The sequence below is a fragment of the Sarcophilus harrisii genome, chromosome 6, assembly GCF_902635505.1.
Source record: "Sarcophilus harrisii chromosome 6, mSarHar1.11, whole genome shotgun sequence".
Lineage (NCBI taxonomy): Eukaryota > Metazoa > Chordata > Mammalia > Dasyuromorphia > Dasyuridae > Sarcophilus > Sarcophilus harrisii.
The window spans coordinates 173,480,658-173,491,303 of NC_045431.1; the positions used below are offsets into that span (position 1 = coordinate 173,480,658).

At 36.0% G+C, this 10,646-nt stretch overlaps 1 long non-coding RNA gene across 1 annotated transcript; it reads left to right on the top strand.

Moving 5' to 3' along the window:
• The first annotated feature begins 344 nt into the window (after positions 1 to 344).
• Positions 345 to 10,395, top strand: LOC111721284. The gene is made up of 3 exons (XR_002770563.2): positions 345 to 794; positions 1,306 to 1,308; positions 10,385 to 10,395. It is a non-coding gene; the product is annotated as an uncharacterized LOC111721284 (long non-coding RNA).
• The last annotated feature ends 251 nt before the right edge of the window (positions 10,396 to 10,646 follow it).

A 10,646-nucleotide genomic window follows, 5' to 3' on the forward strand; every position in this document is an offset into this window, starting at 1 on the left:
GAAAGAGCTCCTGAAATCTAAAGATAAGAGAGTATCAGAGAGAGAATGATTAAAAATTTGAAGGCTGCTGAAAGGCCAAGTGGAATGAGGATTGAGAAAGGCAACTAAGAGGTTTTTGGCAACTTTGGAAAGAGAAGTTTCAGTGAAATGATAAAGCCAGATCATGAGAAGCTAAGAAGAGAATGAGAAGAGAAAAAGGGGAGACACCTAACATAGATAGCCTTTTCAAGAAGTTTTACTACAAAGGGCAGAAAAAATATAGGATAATAGAAGGATTGGAAGAATAAAGTGAGGTTTTTCCAAGATGACAGATATGGGTATGTTTGTAGGCTGTAGTATGGTAACAGAATTCACTGACCACATTTGTGTGACTATGGATGCTGAGCTAATTATGTTTCTTCATGACTTAGTGTCAGCTTACCTTAAAGAAAAAGAAAAAGCTATTTTCCCATCTCGACTGTTATCTACTCGACCAGGACAAAAAAGTCCAATCATCATTCATGATGATAATTCCTCTGAGAAGGACAGAGAAGAAAGCATCTCATATACTACTGTAGACTGGAGAGATTTTATGTGCAATACTTGGCATCTAGAGCCTACACTACGGCTAATTTCCTGGACTGGAAGAAAAATTGATCCAGTAGGTGTTGATTATATTCTTCAAAAATTGGGCTTTCATCATGCCAGAACCACTATTCCTAAATGGCTTCAAAGAGGAGTCATGGACCCATTGGATAAGGTTCTCTCAGTCCTCATCAAAAAGCTTGGTACCTCACTGCAAGATGAAAAAGAAAGTAGGCATCAAGAAAACAACCAGTTGACAGGGAGATACTGAAGGTAATAGAATGGGGAGGACAGCAAGGGCAATCTGTTGGCGGAAACAAGTTGGAAAGGGATCACTTGAAAGATGGCAGGGTTTAGCCTTAGTAAAGAGTTAGGCCACTTTATCACATGAGACAGGAATGAAGGAGGAGAAAATGGCAGAAGGCATTTGAGTGCTAGGAGATGAGGAAGAGGGGAGAACAAGATGCTCATAGGAAATGACCTCAGTTTTTTCTATAAAATATGATGCAAGTATCTCAGATGAGAGGATGGAAGAGGGGAAACTAAGAGAGGTTTGAGGAGGGATGAAAAGTTTGTAAAAGCTGCTGTGGCGACTAGGATAATGAACTGATAAGGGAGATATAATTATATTGCCTAGTAGCAATGAGGACCCATTTGACATTGTATATTACAAATATGTAATTAACCCAGTCAGAACAGTTGTATAATTTTCTTCACATTCATTGAGAAGAACATGTATAGGAAGTGAGAGTGATCCAAAACTGAGGCTTAGCAGCAAGTAATTGATAATATGATAAAAGGGCTTAAGATTCAAGAGAAGAGGATAGTATAGAGTTGAATTAGTTCAGAAAAAGGTTAAGATGGTGGGTGGGGAAGAAATAGTGCAAAGTTTAAGAGAGGTGGCCTAGAAGAGAATATAGGGGTCAAGGGATTGGAGGGTTGAGGAATTGTGGGTAAAATGTAGGATTTTGTAAGGGAAGATAGAGGTAGAGATGTCCCACTGTGTATAGACACTGGAAGCATAACCTGAAGCATAACCTGAAGCAAGGGCCTCCATTGCTTCAAAATTTAGTCCCTTCCTTTCTTCTCCTCACTCCTTATCTTTTCCTTTCTTATAATGGTCTGCTGAAAAGGGTTCTAAATTTGGAGTCGAAAGACCTCTCCCACTTTGGCTCCCAGGGAGCCATATGTAAAATGAGAAGTTGAATTAAGTGATCACCAGGGTCTTTTCTAGTCCTAATTCCTAAGATCCTGGAGCAAGATCTCATTTCTCCCTCATGGCCATCTTTTATCTTTGACTCATCCCCAAGCTCTCTGATCAGAGTTCATTACCTGTACCTTCAAGATTTCCAAAACATTTGCCTCACAATAAATGCCCAGTTACCTTTGCTGACAAGAAAATGCAAACTTCTTTTTAAAATCCAACAAAAAATAATGAAGGAAACTGCACAAGTTTATCACAATTTTCCTTCTTGAGTCCTTTCCTCTTAAAAGATTTCCTAGCTGGTAGTAGCCCTAAGTATATTTTAAAATCAATTTCATTTTCCTGGTGTATTTCCCTTTCATAGGCTGTCCAAAATGACTATGGAGACATTTCTTTGAATCACGTGGTATTGGCTGTGGTCACTGTAGAGGTATTTGGTCACATGTGTGTATGTGTATGTGTGTGTGTGTGTGTGTGTGTGTGTGTGTGTGTGAGAGAGAGAGAGAGAGAGAGAGAGAGAGAGACAGAGACAGAGAGACAGAGAGACAGAGAGACAGAAAGAGAGAGAGAATCAACTACTTCAAAGTCATGGGATGTCCCCAGCTAGTCTGTAAAAGAAATCAAATTAATCAGCAGCAAGTCTCAGCAGTAATCTCAGGTTCCTGAATCCAAATAGTCTCAAAGTTGCAGCTCTTATTAGCCCATGTCCTTTTCCAGCTTAGGCAAGGATGCCTACTATCAGCTGGAATGTTGATCTTGTAGCTCCTTCTGAAGAATGCAGAAACTCGCTGGGGTGTAAAAATACATGAGGTCAATTGGAAACAAATGGGATACATTTTCTACTAGAGAGAACAGCTCCCTATCCCACCACTGCCAACTGATTTGTCTTTACCTAGTACTTAATGTGAGGTAATCTGGCTTTTCAGCAAACCAGATTCTTCCCAATAGGACTCAGAAAAAAATTCTATAAACAGAATTTTACTACAGAAAGAACACCAGGCTATAGTCAGGAAAATATGAATTCAAATCCATCCTTAAGGCTTACTATTTATTATGATTCTAGGCAAGTCATTGAATCTCTCCCAACCTCAGTTTCCTCATCTGTAAAGGGGGCAGGGGTGGAAGTGGAGAGAAGTTTAATCATAATTACTCCAAGGATTGTTGTAAGGATCAAACAAGATAACACAATATATAAACCTATTTTATAAATTTTAAAGCACTATATAAATTTTAGCTAGCTGTTATCATCAACAGGGAAACAGAGGATGTTATTTTCATGGTGTTCAAGAGCTTGGAGGAAACCTCCACAGTCAGTAAATCTTCTACTAGGCTACTATTTCTTCTGCATTGGACTAAGCAAATATCAAAGTTCCTGCTATGTGCAAAGCACTACACAAGGAATGCTGAGGACACTAAACAAAACAAAACAAAAAGCAAGACAAAAAAAAAAAGAAAGAAAATGGTGTCTTCCTGGAGGATGGAAGAGGAGCTAAATGAACATAAGTATATACAAAGCATTTGGAAAATAATATTTGGAGGAAACATTGCTTTAGAGACTCTAGGGGGGTACCCTAGGACATCAGGTTTAATCTCATTTGGTGAGGAGGGGCAAATAGAGTTTAAATGATTTATATATAGTCACACAGCTAGTATGAGTTGGAGAAACCATTTGAACTCAGGTCTACCTGGCTCCACATTCTGTGCCAGATTCATTGTGTGATGTTCCATTAAGGAAAGAATACTGCTACCTAGAGGTTTATATGACTATGTACAAGTTGTAAAACCATAGTGGGTATCAAAAGAGGAAGGTAGAAAAGCTGTTTTGTTGAAGTGTCCAAAAACAAGAGGAATTTTTGTTAGATAAGGAGATAGAAATGTCTCGTCAAAACTGCTAGATTTTGTGAATAGAAATATAATTTGATATACCCCATTATAATGACCAATATTGGCTCCAGAGAAGAAGTGAGGAAATAATTCATCCCTCCTTTTGTTAGAAGGGGAAAATACCCCAGATGCAGAATGCCGCATAGGCTATTAGAGGGAACCCCTTTATTCAGATGTGTTACTTTGCCTTTTCTTTATTTCAAGGAAAGGTTTATTAAGGAGAGGCTAGAGGAGAGTATCTATTTAAAAAATATCTGTGGTATTAAAAAAAAAAAGGTATTAAACTTGAGAAGAAAAAAAGAAAAAAATGTTCTGGGCATTTTTTTATTCTTAAACCAAGGGGGAAAAAAGCATTTAACCCCATCATAGAAATTCCATCCTACACATTAGTTCTAAGAATAAACTTGAGATTTAGTCATCCTCACCTGAGAAAATAGAGAAGAATCATGAAGTTGGGAGAAAAATCCTGTTCAACAAACATTAAGTATCTGCTTTGGGGAGAGCAGGCTACTGACCTTTGAAGGAGATATAGAGTTCAAATACCACTGATTCCTGACTTGGGGGAGTTTGTGACTTACAGATTATAGTTCTAAAAAGGAGAGGAGAAGGGATGCTGAAACACTTTGTCCTGTATGAGCATTTCAAAGAAATGATGCTCAGAGTGGTTAGGAGGCCAATCTATGGTTATACTGACAAGTATTGGAGTCAGAATTCATTCCCATTCATTCCTTGTCATTAAACAATCACTTTTCTAAAGCACCTACAATGTGCCCAGTACACTGCAAAGCGCGAATGCTATAGAGATAAAAATTTAAAAGTCCCTGACTTCAAGACATTTACATTCTATGGGAGGAAGCTCCATGTGCACGTATAAGCAAATACTAAACTTGGGAAGGGAGAGAGACTGTGAAATGTATTCTACCAATGAAGATCTATATTTACTTCACAACTCAGATTCCTAGAGAACTGCTTGGAAAGCCAAAAGATTTAGTGATTTTGCTCAAAGTCACATAGGCAGGATGTCAGAGGTGAAACTTGACTTCAGGGATTCTTCACTATAAGACTAGCTATTTACATGCTTAGTGCCTCTCAACCAAATATAAAATATATACAAAGAAAAAAGGAATTTGGCGAGCACTAAGAACTGGGGAGGTCTTGAGACAGCTCTGGAATTGGACAAAGACTTGAAATAAGAACAGAAAAAAGTATATGTGTGATTTAATGAGATTTCAGCAAAAGTTAAAGATCTGGAAGGGTTAAAAGAAAGAGTAGTTGAAAGTAAAGGGTAAAGACTAGAAAGAAAAACTTTTTTTCTGTCTTAATAAGGGGAGTATCAAGGGGTGAAGATGACTAAACTGAAACTAATCACCCTAAGACAAAAAGGAATGGCTTAAGTAGGGAAGGGACTTTTGAAGGATAAAATATTTGTTGAAAGGAGAGGAAAGCCTTCTCCCTTCTCTAGTCAAAATGTGACAAGTTCAGGAGAAATATTTTAAGAAAATCAAATGATATCAGCTTCTGGTAATACTAAAGAAAATAACTAACAATATTTTTAAAAAGATTAATCTTATCCTTGCCCCATTTTTTGGAAAGAAAGAAAGAAAACAGCTACTCATTGAAAATAAGCCAGAAATTTGAACTTTTGAGGATTCTGGAGAAAATTCATCAAGGTTAAATCATCTCAACCATATGTATACTCTGCTATGTGTGTCCAATAACTATTAAATCATAAGTTCATATCTCTTTTCCTCCCTCTTGGGCCTTTGGGTTTGTGAGAGAGTATGCTCCTAAGGAAAGAGTGTTTCTGGCATTTAGGCAAAATGCTTTCTAACTACTTTTCTAGATATACCATTTGAGAAAACACCTTAGTTAAAGAATTGAGACAACTGACTGGTTAAGGGAAAGCATATGGTTGGGAGCTCATTAACTATCAATAGCTGCATCATCATCATCAATACTTACAACAAAGGAAAATGGAGTGTTATATTAGCTGCACTCAGGGTTTGTAGACTATCCCCTAGAATCATAGGAGCAGTAATAACCATCCTTTTGGAGACTCAATCAGTCAGTGACATTGTGAATTGAATGAGTGAGCTCCAAGGCAGTGTTATGTGAGGAAAAGCAAGTATACCAGTTTCCTTGGCCTTTAGTGTTCAAAAAAGGGAATAATGAAAAATCCATCCAGAAAGGCAAGTCAGAACCAGATAATGAAGAATTTTAAATACCGAAGAAAGGATTTTCTTTTAAATAAAAAAAGTGTCCTGGGGCAAATGGGAGGAACAAATCTAGATCACCTAACTTCAAAACTAGTGTTCTTTTCTTAGCCCATTGTCTATACTGGTGCTAGCTATGCCAATTCAGAATGCTAAAGGCAAGTCACCAGGACTTTGCCAAGTTATCTAAAAGGTACTTTTAATTAACCAATGAATATGCATATATTCTATACTCATTTCCTGTCCTCTCATAGCAAAAATAAACAAACAATAATTGTTCTTTGGTTGACTTCTAAGCTAGAAGTGAGTTTGCACATTGATAGCATTAATTGATCAAATCAATTTTCCTTTCTTGATGATTGAGTTGATGTCAGCTGTAAGCGTCAAGATGAGAAGAGAAAAGTAGCTCCAGAGACTCACTCTTCACATGTGGGCTAACGTGGTCAAGAACATGAAGAATATGCTTTTAAAAAAAATCTTTGTTATATCTATTCTTTCCTGCTCTTGGCAACAGAATATTGAAGACAGAATGGATCTGTCAAGGATCTCCTAAATTTAAAAGATCTGGAAAAACCACTAGCAAGAGGTCCACAATCTGAAAACTATATCAGAATTTGCCAGCATCTACACCCCAAGTAGACCCCTATATGGTGCTAAGGAGCTACCTTCTTGGCTTAGCTCAGCAGTGACTCAATAGCTTGACATCATGACCTACTTAGCAAGGGTACATTCCCATGTATCAACGTTGGTATTCAGAAGCAAAATTGGTGGGAGCAATGCTTCATGGGAATTACTTTAGATTTGAGCCCATTCTCCCCTGGGATGGAGGTGGTAGAGGAGAGAATATAACCCCAGTGTTCCAGGGAAAGTACTTTGTAATTTCTGTTCCTACTATTTTCTTCTAATAAATATTCTTTTATTTTAATAACTTAAGTTCATTGGCTAAAATTACACTGGGGCATTAATTACAGGCTCAATTAGTAATAAAGATAATCACAGATAAAGGTAGATAAATGACTTAGTGGATAGAGCACTTGGAGTAAGAAAGAAAAAAATTTAAATCCTGTCTCATATACTTACTAGCTGTGTGACTGTGGATATGTCACTTAACCTCTGTCCAGTTTTCTCACCTGTAGAGATAATAATTGTATTTATTCTTAGCACTGTTGTGAAGATAAAATGAAAAATTATTTCAAAGTAAATTACAAATATTAACAGACTCCATAAATGCTAGATATTATTATATAGGAGAAATATTAACTGTAACTGATATTGATTATATTGAAGAGATATTAAATGGCAATTGCTATTGGGACAAACACATTAAAATAAGGACTTGAGCTAATAATACTATAAGAATCACTCCACTCGAATTATCCCTAGAACTTTGAGAAGGGAAAGGATCAAACTATTCTCTGAAGACTCAAGTTGCTAGAGAGACTAAAAGTTGGGGTAGGCATTTATAGGGAAATTCTGTAGGCCTGTATTAAGTCTTAATATAACCTAGTAACATTAATAATGTCTGAGTTAAGAAAAAATTATAGAAGCAAATATTTTATTTAAGATAAAAATATCAACACATCTAAATTTATAACATGTAAGCTAAATAATGAACTAATGATCTAAAGCTGTAACTATGATTTATGTTACTAAGTGATTTAAAAAGGAAAAAATGAGTTGCAGTTGAAGTTGCATAAATTAGAAAATGAAAATGCTAATGCACTAAAAGTAAAGATCAAAAAAAAAATGCTAAAGTCAAAGAAGAAATCAACAAAATAGAAAACAATATGATAAATAAATACCAAATAATGCAAAAGCTGTAATTTTTTTTAAAAAGATTGCTTAAATAGATGAGTTGGACTAAATGCCTTCTGAACTCCCTTCCAGTTCTCAGATTCTGATATTCAAATAGCAAATTCTCTCAAAAGGAAAAGGGTAAAAAACTAAATAACCTAATTAGTAAATAAAATTAGTAAAAACACTAAAGGCCAAGGAAACTGTAGTAAATACTACAACAAATGTAGAAGAAAAAGACAAAAACCATCAGAGACTTTAAATGCCTCCCAAACTAAGAAGGGAAAAGCAGTAGATGAATACTTTTACAAACATAAAATATCTAAACTATCAAAAAATGAGAAACAGTTAACCTAAATAAATCAACAATGAGAGGAAAAGTGAAACAGGCCATTAATAAGATATTCTATAAGGAACTACCAAACCAGACAGATTCATGAGCAAATATTATCACTCAACAAAGAATAACAGAAACTATTTTCAAAAATGGATATTCATGACATTCTACCCAATTATTTCTATGAGGCAAATGTAATTCTGACCTTTAAGTTTGGCAAAGCAAAAGAAAATTGTAGACAGGTATCCTTAATCAACATCAATGCAAAAATAAAAAAAAAATTCTGGCTAACAGAATAGAACAGTATACTTAAAATGATTCATTATGATACAATTGGAACATTCTTGGAGCTCAGAATAGCCAAGAATATAAATATATTTAAATATTTAGGGAAAATTAGTTCAATATGATATTAATAAGAACAATACAAAATCATGTGATTAAATTAATAGATACATAAAAGATCTACTATGCATTACAATACTCAAAAATGTAGATTTATGATTTTTAAAAATACTTATTGAAAGCCAAGAATCAACATTACATATAATAGAGACATGAATAAAAGGCTCTTCCACTTAGAAAGCTAATAAGGGTATCCTATTTTCAACATTGTTATTGGATATGACTTATGAAATTTGATCTACAATAATTTAGCAAGAAAGAAAAATTAAGGGAAGAAGGCAAAGAAAAGACGACAAAAAATAATTAAAGTGATAAATGGCAACATGGTGTCAGCATATGTTAAAGCCATCTTTTTTTGAGAGTCGGTTGTTAAATTTTCAATGTGAATATTTATTCTTTGGAAATTGGCAAAGCTACAAATTAAAATTTAGTTTAGTCTTTTACTAATTGTCTAGTCTTAAGAAAGCAATGAAGAAGGTATAATTATTACTGATATTATAAAACATAAATAATTCAGATTAAACTTAGTTATAATCTTTTTTAAAAAAATTTTCCAAAAAGCTAGTTATTAAATATTTATCAGCATACCTCAGTGTATAAAGAAAGCCATACTCAAAACGCAGAAGACCTGTTTTCATATCCTACCTCTGATACATATGGGCTATGTGACCCTGGAGAAGTCACAACCTCTCTGTGCTCCAGGTCATTTTCTAAGACTATAAAGGGCAGAGAAAATGTTGACCTGAATGGATATAGAGTACTTCCTCATCAGAAATTTCCTATTCCAACAAAATTACAGGTCTAGGCCCTCTATCCACACCCCAAAACACACACACACACACACACACACACACACACACACTTTAGAATGTAAACAATTTTTCTTTTCTTTTTTTCCTTTAATGGTCTCCCAGAGACCATCAAGAAATTTAGCCAGACTGATAGTAATTTTTATCTGGAGGGGCTTCCACTTCTCATGGCCTGGGGAAGAGGATACAACTCTGTGTCAAGAAGAGGACCTTTGACTGAAAAGCAGAAGGGAACACTGATAATGATAACTGTAGCCCCTGTCCTGAATGCAGAATTTTTCTAATTGGAGATAGCTAGGGGTTAGGGCACCATACTGCCACTGTGAGGAAAGGATAGCACACAACACCTGCTCCTGTATGTCTGAAGGAGTCGCATTATCTTTTTATTTACCTTTTTTTACTTCCTATAACTTGCCACCAGAACCAGATGGCTCTGGAGGAGAAAATGAGGCTGATGACTTTGCACAGCTCTCCCTTACTCAAATCCAATTCACCTGCATGTCATGGTAACACCTCCCTGATGCCTTGGACCTCTTCCAGAACAAAGGACAAACAACATTTGCCAGTGTCAGAGAAGGGAGTATACAGAAAGAAAAAAAACACAGAACAAGGGCTAACATTAGATCTATTATCTTTGTGGGGGGTCTAATTGGAGGAGTAATAACAGGTCTAATGTTATCTTTTGGGGGGCAAGGATTTAGGGGTTTCCTGTGAAGCATTTTAAATTGTATTAAAGCCAGGTAGCTAATTGAATCCATGTCAATTCTGCATATTTAGAGATATTGGAAGGAAGATATTAAACCCTTGGAGAAGAATGTCTAAATTTATGAAGAGTTTATAAATTCAAGTTGGAGCTGCCACTGTAAGCTCCTGGAGGAGGGAAGGGAATAATGGGGGGAAGAGTAATTCCAGATCCACATATATAATAGAGAGGAAAACGTACTTGAGAGAGACAGAGACAGAGAGACAGACATAGAGAGACAGAGACAGAGAGAGAGACAGAGAGACAGAGAGAGGGAAAGAGAGAGACAGAGACAGAGAATGAGAGAGACAGAGAAAGAGAGAGACAGACACAGGGAGAAAGAGACAGAAAGAGAGAGGGAGGGAAGAAGGGAAGGAGAAAAAGAGGGAGAGGGAGAGAGGGAAAAGAAAAAAGGGAGACAGAGAGAAAGAGAAGGAAAGGAAGAGGGAGAGCTAAGAAACGTGAGCCAATTAAACTCCATAAAGGAAGGAGTAAATAACCTACTCAAACAACTTGTGCATTGACTAACCCTCTGGTTAGTGTGATTGACAGTTCTGCCTACCTTGTTCACTAGCACCACCTGGTGGTAAATATTTGTCTTCATTGAGGATTAGTTCCAAGTCTGGAATAAATGGATTATTTTAATACCATGACTGTTCTCTTGACCATAGTATTCTCGTGTGGCAATTTGATC